The sequence below is a fragment of the Schistocerca americana genome, chromosome 1, assembly GCF_021461395.2.
Source record: "Schistocerca americana isolate TAMUIC-IGC-003095 chromosome 1, iqSchAmer2.1, whole genome shotgun sequence".
Taxonomy (NCBI): Eukaryota; Metazoa; Arthropoda; class Insecta; order Orthoptera; family Acrididae; genus Schistocerca; species Schistocerca americana.
In genome coordinates, this window is record NC_060119.1 from 764,463,434 (window position 1) to 764,479,788 (window position 16,355).

Genomic DNA, 16,355 nt, shown 5'->3' on the forward strand with positions numbered 1-16,355 from the left:
CTTTCACTGGCTGTAGACTTGGCAAATGCCTGCCTTATGAGTGGGACACAGTGTGATGGGATAAAGGTAATTCAGAGAGGTTCTGTGGACAATGTAACAGGAGTAATTAATGATGGAAGTAAACAGTCAATCCCAGATATGTCGGTGCAGCCAAGCAGTGTTATGCATAATACAGTGCGTTATATATGCACGACACCAGGTCCACCTATTTCACAACATGTCCATAGAATTGCTCCAGAATGGTTGGCTGAGACTAAGGCAATATTTGAGGATATGCTCCATGCTGGTGTTATACGAAGGTCAGACAGCCCATGGCCATTCCTGTTACACCTAGTGTGCTAAAAGGACGACACTTGGTGCCCCTATGGCGATTACCATAGGCTGAACGCAAGAACAGTCCCAGATAAGTACCCAATACCTAATATCCAAGAATTTACTTATTCTCCAACCGCTGCAAAAGTTGTCTCAGTGTTGGATTGCTGGAAAGCTTACAATCAGATCCCAGTGGCGCATACTGACGTTCCAAAGACAATAGTTATTACACATTTCGGCCTGTTTTCGTTTATGCCATTTGGTCTTAAAAAATGCAGCCCAAACCTAGCAGAGATTCATTGATGAAGTGTTACAAGGCTTTCCATTTGCTTTGCTTATTTATATTATATTAAAATATATTCAGCTGATGCACAAGTTCATGACAAGCATATACATGAAGTGCAACAGATGTTGTGTAACTATGGAGTGGTGCTAAATGAAGACAAGTCTATTGAGACAAAAGTGAGGTAACTTTCGTAGGCCACAGAGTCTCAGCTAATGCGATCCGACCTTTGCCTGGAAAGATTGCCACATTGCGTAATCTACCAAAGCCAATGGACTATAAGCAACTTATACGATTTTTAGGCATACTAAATTTTTACCAGCGTTATTTGCTGGTAACAGCTGCCACCCAGGTACCGCTAACAGATGCGCTTGCATGTAAGAATGCCAAGGGCAGGAGACTATTACAATGGACACCAGAAATGAGTAACACTTTCAGGGAATTACCAACCAGCCTTGAAGATGCAGTGTTGCTTGCACACCCTGTCCCAGGTGCACCACTGGGTATTGTGGTCGACGCCAGCCAGTTCGCTGTTGGAGCAGCACTACATCAAGAAGAGAATGGACAATGGTAGCCTTTGAGTTTATTTTTCAAAGAAGCTACTGCACAGACAGACAAAATGGGGTGCTTATAATAGGGAGTTACTGGCGATATATGAGAGTGTGAGACTTTCCGGCGTTACATTGAAGCCCGACCAGTGACAATTTTCATCCATTGTAAACCTATTGTGTAAGCATTCCACAACATCAGCGACAAATGTTCGCCACAGCAGTTCCGACACATAGAGTTTGTCAACCAATTCACTACAGACATACGACATGTTAGAGGCACAGAGAGTATTGTCGCCAATCATTTTTCTCGAGTTGCAGCTTAGTCAGCATCTGAAATCACGACGACCTCGCTACAGCACAAGAGAGAGATCAAGAGTTGCAAGACTTACTAACAGATCGACACACAGGATTGCGGCTGAAATAAATAGAAGTGCCAGGAAGCAAGATCAAAATATGGTGCAATATATCACAACAGAGGCTATGGCCATACATCACACAGCGATTCCACAGAGAGGCTTTTGACAATGTCGAAAAATTTAGCACACCCAGGTGCAAACACCACTATCAAGTTGCTAACTGAGTGGTTTGTGTGACTGTCAATTAAAAAGGCTGTCAGGAATTGGAGTCGTTTGTGCCTTCAATCCCAGCGTTGTAAGTCAGGATGACTTGTTCAAGCAGAGGTCGGAAACTTTGCAGGTTTGCCAGCAAAGTTTGGTCACGTTCACCTCGACATGGTGGGTCCAATGTCCATGCAGCTCGAGACAATAGCAAAGGCATTTGTTGCACATTGGTTAGCACGTTTCGAATACCTTCTACATATTACAACTGATCAGGGTCGATAATTCGAATCTAACCTGTTCAATGAATTGGCTAGGCTTTATGGGTTCCAGCATCACCACACAACCAGTTATAACCTGGCAAGCAACAAGATAGTGGAAAGGTGGCATAGAACACTGAAGGCGGCTCTCATGTGTCACCGAGAGAGTTGGACAAAGGCGCTGCCACTAGAAAGTCTAGGTTTATGGACTGCATGTAAGGTAGATATAGGTGCATCAGTGGTGGAGATGGTTTACAGAGAATCATTGAAAATTCCTGCAGACTATCTCACAATGGCACCACTACAACCACAAACAGAGCTACCACTGCTGGCACAGTGCAATCGTGACCATATGGCAAGGATGAGAGGGCCACCAGCATCCCACCATGGTGAAAATTTGGTCATCATGCACAAAGTGTTGGCGGATTGCCCACATGTCACGCTGAACACAGATGCAGTACGAGCTCCCCTACAAACTCCTTATACTTGGCTCTACTGCAGCGATATGCCCATTGTACAGACATCTCGCAAAATGGAACAACTGTCAGGATGCCCATTGAAAGAATGAAACCAGCATGGAACTTACCATCGCTGAAACATGAGAACAGTCCTCCAGTTCATGATGATCTAAACCCATTTAGATGGAAGAGACAGCCCGAAGATGCCAGAGGACTATATAACAACCAGTCACACATGTGCTCACACTGATACCTCAACCAGTCGTCTGTACATGAGCACATGTCAATTTCAAGTACCCCTACATCCCAGGTGCTCCACACTTTAAGGGGGGAGGGGGGTGGGAACAAGAGACCGACTAGTGAAGTGCATTGTTTGATCCTTGGAAAAGTAACTGATTTCGATTGTTTGTTGTGTCTTCTTTGTTTTTCGTGTTTTTTGATTAGAGATGTACTTCCGATGTTACTCCAAGTAAAAAAATATCTCTAAGTATATGTGGGTTTGATTTCTGACCTACACCATTTCAGTGGCAAGCAACTAGGCTGTCGCAACCTCGAAGTTTATTTCACTAACTTAGGAATTCGTAGTGAAAGAAATTCTGTTATCTTTTGTGTTAACAACTTGACTTGCAAAAGAAATGCAAATAAAATGAAGAAACACAACTACCAATAAAAATAGTCTAGATAGTTGTGTGCGTGTGGGTGCTATTCTCTCATTCTGCGCAACGGATTAATCTGAGATGTACCCTTTACCCTGTGGCTCCTGCAAGATGCAATTTCCACCCCCACACTAGTTCAGAAGTCAGACAGACGCTCCTAACGTTCTAAAGAGAAATGCCTGAAAAACTTTCAGCAATAAATATCTTATGGAGTCGTCTGCTGTAAGGAAATGACACACAATTCACAAAATTTCTTATGTAACTAGTGGGATACTTGGGTACTGGAGTAGTGCTAGTTAGTGTAAGAAAAACATGAAACTAACGAAAATTATTATTTATTTTGCAAAAATTCTGAGAAATCACAATGGCACTTTTAGTTATGAACTGAACAAGTTATTTCTGGGTTCTTTTCTTAAGGATAGGATTCGCTAATGAAATTTCTATACAATGTTTAAGATTGTTATTGACTTGGCAGAATGGCTGAGAGCCGTGCCTACTCAACTTGAATAATTAGCCATTAGAATGTTGCTAGGTATGGTCGAGGCTATTGCGTGTGAAATGCAGTGAAGTGTATTGTTGTGGAGGAAATATGGTGCTCGCAAGAACTGTAGCGCAGAATACCGTAAGCTGTGATGACGGCTGTCTAAGCTCCTCGCTGCTGACAAATAAGGTAACTCTCATCCTATCTGGATTGACCTTTGCCAATCAAACTCTCCCTATGGCTTGATGAATTCAAGGACTCCTATTCGCCCCTAGTGTAACTATTGGCGTAGTACACTGGTCAGATAACCAGTCCACTGTGATGCCACTCATAAATTCGCTCGCAGGCATTTAACTATAAGTCTGTCCGTTCACACTGTATAATAAGTGTGGTGGCCAACACAGTGAACAATGCTTAATCGCAAGGACTCAATATAGAGTCGCACTCCGATTTGCTCTCGACAAAGGTGCTCTCCCAGTGAAGTACTGAGGAGAGACTTGTTCCTCACTCTTTGAGTACACATACGAGCGCACACGCTCTCGTTACATGTTCTCGCTCCAAGAGCGACATTGGAACGGCCCCTCTCCATGCCAAACGTGAAGGGGTATATCTTTCGGTCTCTTCCATTACTCCTTCAGCTCAAGGCGTCAGGAATATCGTCTACCAATCGGCATTGCTCTTCTAAAACGGGAGAATGACATTTCGATTAAGGCGACCAATCCGGAAATCTGTAGTATGGGCGTTTGGCGTTTGCTGTCTCCCTGTGAAAACCTCTGAAACTGCGTGCTATGTTTGTAAAGATTGCGTAGGCTGGGCGCTCCCACACAATGTAGTGGTATTTGCTTTTAATCCGAACATGGGGACGTTCTCCCCTTTCACTCGGGCAAACGGTGTATGCTGCACGGACGGTCGCCGTCCGACGTAGATAGTCTGAATCGCCCTCTGAAGGGACCGGCCTCTCTGCGTGCAGTCCACCTCTCCTGAACTAAAAGCTCTTGTGACTGTCGTGTCTTGAATGTGTGTATGTATAACAGCCTCGAGTATCTCAACCCCAGTGCGCACTTGATATTTGCGTATCGGTTACATGAATTCATACAACATTGACATTATCTTATCGAGTTTGGGTTCGAATGAAGCGTCTTGATGTGTGGAATATGATTGTGAGGGCGGTATATGTAAGCAATTAAGGTCAGGAGACCGCGACGTCTTACATAGTGACAGCTTAGAGAAGGCGTTTTCGCGCATAAATTTACTTTGTGAGTTGCATGGCGAACTCGATGATGGCATGATATTTGCTGATGTACCTGGAAACATATAATTATCTTTTGATCCTCATAACGCCTCGTATAATAAGAATAAACATTTGTATAAGCAGAACAAGATGGCGGCGCGTATAGAAATTGCAGTTAATCGCTGTGTAAATCAAGATTATTTAGCATCACTAAAGTGCATCTTATGCAATAAACTCGTGTCAAGTGGCGTCAGAACATGCTCAGTTATGTACAAATGGTATCATTCGCTTTGCTTCGCGAAAACAGACCAAAAAAATATCTCATGTGCGTGTGGTACGAATAGCAACGGTCGTTTAGCCGCGACTGAAATGTGCAATGCGAAATGTGAACTTAAAGTGCTAGAAGAATTGCAAGAAGAATTGAAATCATCAAAAGAACACGCTACGCGGCTGGAAAATATGGTAAAATACTTATGCAAATCACCACATCAAGATCGAAGACATACCCAGACTTACAGCGAAAGAAAACAAGCAAAATCTAAACCTATTTCGGATGCTCTAAAACTTCCTTCAGGAAATAGTGTCAGAAATTTACATTTAGTCGACAAACCTAAAAGTGTTGAGTCTTGTGAATCAGATAAAGTGCATCAAACAGGATCGCACATAAGAAAATGCTTAAAGCACCAGCTAGGTCACAGTACGTTAGTAGAACACAACTGTCGTAAAGACAAAGTAAACAAACCGCTTAACAACGACACACAAATGACAAAAAATATACTGATATAGCTCTGCTTGCTGACAGCCACGGCAGAGGGATTGCAGGAATGCTTAGCTACCACCAAGATGTAAATATTACCAGCGGTGTGAAAAGTGGAGCTGGATTATAGGAAATCTTGAAGGACTACAGTAACAAAAACAGTGTACTACAAAATCAGTGCTTAGAGATTTAGGCGGCGCAAATGATGTGTACAAAAACGAACACAAAATTGCAACGACAATTCTAAGAGACACATCGAGTAAAACATACGATCAAAAGGCGATTGTGACAGGCATACCACATAGGCATGACCTGACTGTTTTTTCCTGCCTACTTGTTAAAGATGGGATGTCTAGCAAACCTGCTTCTCGGATCACTAGACAACAATTCAAGCAGATCGAATTACTGAAATTTATTACAAAATGAAATGATTACAATACTTAACTTTGGGAAGTACAGATGTGTTGCAAGCAAAGGGCGACAGACAAAATAAGAAATCTCTTCAGTATAGACAATGCTACATCATTCTCTGCTCTTATGTTCCCGACCGGCGTGCCAGCGCTTGACTTTACGACAGAACACTTACCTCCTCTTCTGTTATAAACAAAGACATCCACGAGGCCAACATGACTTACAGACAGATTTGGATTGAACATCCAAAACATACTTTCTTCAACGTAGATGATCTGCAAAGAAAACACTTTGCAGCACATGGCACATATCTGAATAAAAGAGGCAAATCATCTGCACACACAGCAACATCAGCAGTAGAAGACACTGAAACACCACCAACAGAATAAGAGGAAACAACTGTAAGTGCAATGTGTAGTGTAACAAGCAGATGAAAAATAGTGCCACCATCCCATCTGAAGGATTTTTTAACATCAGGCATGAAGAGGAGGAAACAAACACGTTAAGCAGAATTAAATGTTTAACAGTACTTCATCAAAATATGCAATCCATAAAGAATAAAGTTCAGCAACTAGAAATAGAATTACAAACACTGGACAGTGCCATTGTATGTATCACTGAACACTGGCGTGAGAAGGATGAAATTGTATATTTTCCATTAACACCATATGATTTGGCCTGTTCCTGAGACAAAAATTTCATGAAAGGGGGTCATGTATTTAAGTGAAAAAATGTATTACAGTTAAAACCAGAAAGAACCTTGTAGCATTAAGTGGAGACAAAGATTTTGAATTATCAGCAGTTGCAATATCAGAAAAAAGCATGTCAAAAAAATTAATAGCATTTTGTTTGTTTAGCTCCCCTAGTGGTAATATGGACATTTTTTCTCAAAACTCAGTCACAGTTTGGACAAGGTATCTAGTCCAAAAATTAACATTCTCGTATGTGGGGACTTAAATATCAACACAATGAAATCAGATGATATTTACAGTACATACTTGAACATCCTCTGTAGCTACAGCATAATGTCACTCTTAAACTGTCCATCTAAACCGAGTAAACAATCTTCCTCAATAATAGACAATGTGGCAACAGACAGAGAAAGAAAGCATCATCTCTGTCAGATATTAAAAGCAAATATTTAATAGAAAAGTCTGCTGAATTGAGTGTATACAGAAGGGTCTCCTCAGAACAAAAGGTCACTTCCCATTCCAGCTCACCATGAAAGGTAGGTGGAAGAGCACGCAGAAACAAATGTAAACAACATGTTTAATAAGTTCATGACAATATTTGAACCAAAATTTGAAGAGGCATTCCCCAAAGCATTGCATTCCATTTGAGCACAAAAAAGTATATGGGTGACCAGAGGTACCAAAAAATCATCTGAAACTCTAAGATATCTCACATGCATTAAAAATAACCATACTGACCCAACCTTTTCCGAATTTTACAAAAATTACAGAACTTATAGAATGGTTTTGGTAGCCGTAAAAAAGCTTGCAAACAATAAAACAGTAATGTAGGCAGATAACAAAGGCAAAGAATTCTGGAACATAATCAAACAGGAGACAGCAAATATTGGACCAATCCACCTGGAAACACAAATTATAAACAAAGTTGTTCAAATCAGAAACCCAAAGGAAATAGCAAACTTTGTGAATGCTTACTTCAGCAGCATTAGAAAGAAACTGCAAGAAAAATTTCCAGCCACATATGTTTAACACCACCAGGACCAGCCATGACACTCTATGGTGCTCTTTCCAACAACAGAGAATGAGATGGCACTGGAAGTACACCAATTAAACAATAAATATCCACAGGCTTAGATGAGCTCCCAGTCACTGTCCTTAGGATGTGTATAAACAACATAAAATCCCTTAAAAATAGTAATTAATGAATCTTTCAGATCTGGCTGATTTCTTGAATACCTGGAACAAGTAAAAGTAAAACCAATACTAAATATGGTGATACAGAAAATGTAGAAAACCACTGACCAATTTCTTTATTATCTTGTATTACCAAAACAATAGAAACCATAATGAAAAATAGACTAATGAAGTATACACATAAATAAAACCTTTTATTCAATGAACAGTTCGGTTTCAGGCCCATAAATAGTACAGTCAGCTATAGGATAGTTTACTAAAGTTGTATTTGAGGTACTAGACAAGGGCGAGAACGCAACAAGCATTTTTTTTTTTTTTTTTTTTTTTGATCTGTCAAAGGTATTCGACACAATTGATCACAGAATTTTACTAAACAAATTAGAAATATTAGGAATAAGGGCTATGGCACAGAAAACTGGGTGCAAAGTATTGAAATCTCACATATTTCTGAAAGACTAGTAGTAAAACATCAAATCTGAAGTATATTAATACAGGCACCCCCCAGAAGTAAATTGGGCCCAATCTTCTTCATTTTATGTATAAATGATTTCCCACAGAGTGTCAGGTGTGGAGGAAAAGTACTATTTGTCAATGACAGCACCATAGGGATTACAGATAAAAATTCAACTCAGTTAGCAGAAAAAGCAATGAAGCTCTCAGAGATGTTCACAATTGATCATTGAGGAATAGAGTAACTTTAAATGTGAAAAGACTAACTGTATAAACTTCCAATTAAATAAAAGACAAAATGATACTATATTAAAAGTAAATAATGACGTATTAGATGGCGCAACTGACACAAAATTCTTGAGGATGAATGTAAATTTTAATTGCAATGGACAAAACATGTAAGAATTTTGGCAAAGAACCTATCCTCAGCGTGTTATGCCCTGTGTATCCTTGCACCTGTGTGCAGCATTTCATGCTTCAAAGTAGTCTACTTTGGATATATGCCTTCAGTACTCAGTTATCGGATAATATTTTGGAGAATAAGTGCTGTGAACATACAGAGCTGTATGAGTAGTAAAAAATAGCTGTAACAGGACACACCGCAAAGATTTATTACAAAATCAAGCAATTCCGACAGTTCCATCTATCAAAATATCATATGTATAAGAAAACTCTTAATCTATACACCACAAACAGCACAATACATGTCCATGGAAACAAACGCAAACAGTATTTACACTTGCACAGAAGAAACAAGTCAAAACCTCAAAATAGTGTATTATACTATAGAATAAAATTATACAAAAGACTGCTACAAGAAATAAAAGATGCAAGTTATCCCCACAACTTTAGCCAAAGCCTAAAAATATTTACTAAATAATAGCTACTACACTGTAAATAAACATTTAAAATAATTGTGGATTCTGACTTAATTTTCATAAACAGCACACTAACAGTTTTGTGATATGGTTAGAAAAGTAGAACTAAGTAAGATACTGTAAGAGGGACGTTTATATTAATAAGAAATATTGTTCAAACATTTGACAACATCCATATAATGTATATTGTTCTATGGATGAATAATCAGTCAGTAAATCAATGAAGCAATTACTACATATGGGCAGCTGATGCTGAGGTTAAGATACATGGAAACAGAAAGAAGCTTTTAATGGCTTCGATAACTGTCGAAACTTCAAGTTAAATTTAAATGTCAAGAGATAATTAATGAAGAAACTTCAACTGCAGTCCATCTGCAACAGATGAACGTTTAAGCTCTGGTCCTGCACTGGATACTTCCTAATGGGTCATGAATCAACAGTTCTAGCGATAGATTACAGAAAAGGTGGATATCTAAAAATGTACCATATCAGCGAATTAACTTTAACTACTGCACAATTTAAGTAAAAAAAATCTCAAGAAACAGAATAGAAGGAGTCAACGACTGCAAATTTACCACTCCACTTCAGTCGGATAATATCAATGTGTGCACCAATGTGAATGTGCACATACACACACACACACACACACACACACACACACACACACACACACACACACACACACACACACACACACCACAGATATTTTTTTTACAAAAAGTACAGAAAATTTTACATAAAGAGTCAGAAAATAAATAATTATTTGGATTACTAGACAATTCTGTTGGTTGTTGGTAGAATATTTTATAAATTATGAATGAAGGAACAAAGGAGACTGGGGTAACGTTCTACAATGATGGTATTGTTACATGACAAAACATCTATGTATCTACAAATGTGCTTCCACCTCTTGAATGGCAGACTTAACAGTGTGTTGTTTTAAGTCTCTTATACTTGAAGTGTTCTAAAAATTATGGTATTGAATAGAAGCAATGATCTAATAAGAATGCCGATGGGGTTTTACAAAAAATGAGAATAATTAAATTATGCTCATTTTATGTCGAAGACTATTGTAAATTAGCGTGGGACTACTTATAGTTTTCAAAGTTGATTAACTTACTGGCTGGACATGAAACTTTTTTGCCTTGTGTTGTGTTCCCTGATATTAAAATTTTTGTTTATCTTTTAAATTCTTTCTAAAACGTTTATAAGTTTCTAGTATAGACACATAGGGAAGCGGAAGAATGGATGACTATAGAAAGAGTGGCTTGGCTGACTCTTTTTGTTGGGAATGTTGCATTAATTTTACAGTTCTTTTCTCAGTTAAGAAAATGTGTGAACTAGGTGGTGGAATACCCCAGAATACAAATTCGTGCAATAGGGTGATGTGGAATTTGACCAAGCAGGCAATTTGGACAGTGTGAAAACTCATTTTAAGATAAAGTAAGTGTAGACTACAATGTATTTTATTTAGTGTTCTATTTTGTTTGTTTATATATGTATGTTACCTGAAGACATTATTTGCAAAGAAGATGTAATTTTGAAGGAGTTTATTGTCACACTGGCATTGCAAGCACCATCTTTTAAGTTGAAATGTTATTATGTTTATAAGTTCCTTATTTCCCTAAAATCATCGATTGAGTTGGGTTGCACTTCTGTTTACAGTTGGCAGTAGTTGCTTCAAGGACTTCAGTGTATTAAAGATATTTGTATCACATGCTAAAAGGCATTTGTTTGAGCTCCAGTTTTCAGGTTTTATATATACATATATATATAAGGAAGAGACACCTGAATGGATCCTTGATAATTTAATTTCTTGTACTGAAGAAGCTGTGCATTTAGAAAACATGGTGCAACCTGTGATGCATGTTCAGAATGAAGTTTTACTCTACTGTGGTGCAGTCACCGATTTTAAACACCCTGGCAGATTAAAATAGGTTTCCAGGCTGGAGCTTGAGACTGAGACCTTTGTCTTTCAAGGCAAGTTCTCTACAGAGCTATCCACATGTGACTGATGATGCACTCTCACAGCCTTACTTCCACACAGCATCTCTGCTTGAAAGCTAAGGTCCCAAGCCGAAATCTTGGTATAGTACATGGGTTTAATCAGCTAGGATGTTTCAATGATGTCTGCCATCTGGGCTCCAAGATCATACATGGAAATTCCAGTTACTGATAAAGAAGGTTAACAAAACCAGCCTTGCTCTCGGAATTACAACAAAGCTCATAGTGTGTAATATCGCTACCAGTACTGATTGTGGCTCCCATGCTCTGAGCTGAACAGAAGACTAGTACCAAACTTGTGCCAAACACTTCAAAGGTTCTGTGGCAAGCTGTGTTGTGACTGACTTCCTAGACAAGTGCCAAAGCGTTGAGGACTGTAGTGACCTCCTGAATGAGTCAGGTGTGCATAACACATCACCTGCGTAGCTGAGTGTGTGTGGTGCACACGTGGTTTTTTTGGCAACGCTACTCCCCCATTGTATTAGCTTAAAATACAAAGAATCCCATCACACACATGGAAATAGTAAAATTCTGGTGATAAATGGCCAAAACACTCACTGAAAAGCGATACAATTTAAAGCACTGTTAAAACCAATAGAGCTCATGTAATTATAGGTACAGACAGTTGGTTAAAACCCAAAACTGGTATCAGTGAGATTTTTAGGATAATTTTAGTGTGTATCGAAAAGATGGGCTGATGAAAATTGCAGATGATAAGTAGAGTAGATAAGAAACGTAAATAGACTAGGTGGGCATAAACTTACAGTTGGATACGTCTGTCAACCAACAGACTCACCCCTAGATGTAACCAAAAGGTTTCCAGGAGACCTCAGCACACTAAATCATAATGTCTTTATCAGAGAAGACTGTAGTCGTACAACAGTCAACTGAGACAACTGCGGATCTGTAATAGGTGGATATGACAAAGCCCCTCCTGAAATTTCTTTTCTTCGAAAAATTACATAGAATACATAGTTCAAAAGCCCACTCCTAATGAAAATAAATCCTGATCTCTTTGAAGATGTCCATGTCGAAACTTGTATCTGCGTCCATTAGTCAATTTAGCACCAATAATTACCAAAATACAAAGGAAACCTAAAACAAGTACGCAGGTTTATTTATTAGTCAAACTAGATATAGAGGCAAGAGCATTATATCTCAATGAGGACCTTGAACCTATTAGCTCTGGACAGAAACACATAGAAAAACTGTGGTTCAAAGTTGACAGGATCGTTGACCATGAAATTGATAGATATGTAAATAATAGCACAGTTCATGATAGCAAGACCACAATATGATACACAGTCCTGGTAAATAAACTTCTAAGGAAAGAGCAACTGATTAATTAGTGTAAACTAGAGGATGAGAGTATAGATAAGGAGATGCAGACCAAAACACACTTGCTTGCAAAGATGTAGCAGTAGCTTACTAAAAGAGGTCTCACAAAATCCAAAGAAATTCTAGACATATGTTTAGCCAACAGCTGCACCAAATGTAGTGTCCATACGTTCTTGTATGACACAGAAGCTGCAATTGAAGATAGCAAAACAAAATCAGTAAAGCTGAACTAATTTTACAATTGTATGCAGAACTCAGTATGTTGTCCTCGATGGCTAGTATTCATCAGAAACAAGGGTATACTCAGGAAACCCCAGGAGAAAAACATAACAGGACCACTGTTATTTTCTGTTTACAGAAATGGATCGGCGGACAGGGGTGGGTAGCATTTTGCAGCAGTTTAGTGATGATACTGTGGTGTGTGGGAAAGTGTCATTGTTGAATTTCTGTAGGAGGATACAAGATGATGTAGACAAAATTTTTGATTGATGTGATGCATGGCAGCTGGTTCTAAACGCAGAAAAATTTTAAGTAATGCAGATGAGTAGAAAAAACAAATGTTCGAGTACTGCATTAGTAGTGCTCTGCTTGACACCGTTTTCTTGACTAAATGTCTACATCGCAAAGCGATATGAAATGGAATGAGCATGCAAGGATTGTAGGATGCTCGATTTCGGTTTGCTGGGAGAATTTTAGGAAAGAGTAGGCCGTCTATAAAGGAGTCCACATATAGGACACTAGTGTGACTCTTTGCTGAGTACTGTTTGAGTGTTTGGGATCCTCACCAGATCGGATTAAAGAAAGATATCAAAACTATTCAGAAGCAGGCTGCTACATTTCTAAACCATGTGCTAGGGTGATGGAGATGCTTAGGAAACTCAAATGGGAATCACTGGAGAGAAGATGATGTTCTTTTTGAGGAGCACTGTTGAGAAAATTTAGAATATAAGCACGTGAGGTCGACTCAACAGCTACTCTACTGCTACCAATGTACAGTTCGCTTAAGGACCACAAAGATAAAAAACAAAGAGATTAGGGTTTTTATGGAGGCATACAATCAGTCGTTTTTCTCTCACTCTACTTGCAAGGGGAACAAGAAAGGAAACAACTAGTTGTGGTACAGGATACCCTACACCATGGGCTGTATGGTTGCTTTTGGGGTATATACGTAGATGTAGATATAGACGTGCCTGTATATTAGTTTAAAACTCGCACCACTACAAGGATGAGTTATGTAGAAGAGGAATATAATATATGTTCTAGCTCAGTTTTATAAAATCGCCAAATCCCTTGCAATATTCATGTATTCCAATTTTTTGGAAGATTCACCTGGAATATACATTTAATTTGTACTATACAGATTCCAAATGTAAATGAAGTTAAATGAGCATTTTCAAGATTAATTTCGAATGTTGTCATCATTTGTGCATAGATTTTTCAAATGTATTTGAAATATTTCAAAGTGATTTCGAGAAATTTCAAGCATAAAATCTAGATATAAAAATTTCAAATGATATCCTTATTTTTAGTTTAAAAATCATATATCATGAGAGTCATTATAATCTGCTATTTTTTCTTCGTTTATATTTGATATTTTAGATATCTTCATCCTCAAAAAATTGAAAATTCCATCCACTTATCAGTTTCAGATATTTGTTTGGCAAAATAATTTTAAATCCTTTATTGAGCTCGAACTCCATATTTTTTTCTCTGTTTTGTACATAGATAATTATGTTTGTTGATGTTATATAAAACATCTACCTCTAGATCATTAATTTTCTCAAACAAATTCCAAAAATGCTGGAACACAAATGAACAATAAATTTTCTGCCTCACTTTTCAACTGTAATGGACAAAAATTTTCTAGCTCATGTTTCATGTGATGTAGACAATAAAAACAAATGAAGAAAATTAAACATTTTTCAAGCAATTTCCGTGTTTTTCAAAATTTTCACAGCTGCTTGATGCGTTTTAATGCTTTATTCTACTTTTTACAGAACATTAGGCAAAGACTAGACAACAAATAACAAAAAATGTCGCAATAGCTGTAAATGAAGGTAAAAGGTATAAATGACTATAACTGAATAAAAATGAAACTAATTAAACGAAACATGATGGTAAATTTCTATAAATTATTGTTTCATTCACACAAGAAGAATGAACAACAATGTGTAATCAAACAACAAAAACTGAACAACAAAAAAAGACATCAAATGACAACAAAAATTGCACAGCAAAAAATTTTATGAAATGGACAACAAAAAGTGGTCAGTAAATGGACAACAAAATTGGACAACATAAAAGACATGCAATGGTGAACGACAAATGTACACCTACAACTAATATAACTAAATGCATACCCAGCAAAACATCATACAGTGTGTGGCAGAGGGTACCTTTACCACTACTAGTTATTTTCTCCCTTATCCCACACACAAATAGAGTGAAGGAAAATCGACCCAATTTCTCAAATCTTATCTTCATGGTCCTAACACAAAATGTACATTGGTGGCAGTAGAATAACTCTGTCATTGGCTTTAATTGTTGAGTCTCTAAATTTGTGCAATAGTTCGTTCAGAAAGAATCCCTCCAGGGATTCCAATTTGAATTCATAACAAAGGCAGAAAATGAAGGTAAACTAATAAACATTGACATAACTGAAGGAAAATGAAAAAAAGCTAGGTAAATGAAAGAAAATGAGTACAAAATTGAGGTGAATGATGAAAATTTGAGGTAAACGAATAGAAAAATTAGGTAAAAGAAGGGAAATGAAAAAATGGTGAAAATAAGGGAAAATAAATACAGCATTGAAATAAATGATTAGAAATTGAGGTAATGAATTAAAAATTCGTACATAACAATAGAAAATTCAATGTGTCTATTTGATGTAAGTGAACATAAATGGCAAAAAATTTGGCAATACAAAATGAATACATGTTGAAATAAATGAATAATTAACTGAGGTTAATAAATAGAAAATTGAGGAGGAAAAGGTGAGGTAAAATTTGTTACATAGATGTAAAGGAATGGAAAATTAAGGTAAATAATAGCAAATGAACATTACTGAATGAACAATTAAGATAGATGATGCTAAATGAATGAAAGTTTGAGGTAACTAATGTAAGGTTATGGTAAATTAATAGTGTTTATTAAATAAATGAGCTAACTGAAAGAAAAATTGAGGTAAAGGAGTAAAATCTTGAGGTAAATGAACTAGAATTTGGGGTACTTCTGCTACAACAATAAAATGAATGAAAAAGGAGGTAACTGAGTAAAAAATTGAGGTAAATGAAAATCAAATCTGTGATGGTGAAGAATTTAGGTAAATGGTTAAAACATTGAGGAAAATTGAGTAAATAAGTAATTAATTATGCTAAAGGAAATGAATAGTATGCTGAGATAAATGAATATAAATTTGAGGTAAGTGAAGGTATATGAGAAAATTATGAAGTAAATGAATAACAAATTGAGGTAAAATAATGAAAATTAAACTGTGATGTATATTAATGTAAATGACAGAAGAATCAAGGTACATGAATAAAAATGAAGGTAAATAAAGCTGAATGAGTAAATAATTAAGATCAATAATTACAAATGAATAACATATTGAGGTAAATGAATGTAAAATTGAGGTAAATGATGACTAATGATAAAACACCGACGTAAAAGAATAAAATAACTTACATGAATGTATATTAATAAAACTGTGATATAAATTAAAGTAAACAAATGCAGATTTAAGCTGAATGAATAAAAATTGAGGAAAATAAATATAATGATTAAATAATTAATTTAAATGAAAGCAAATGAATGATATACTGAGGTAAATGAATATAAAATTG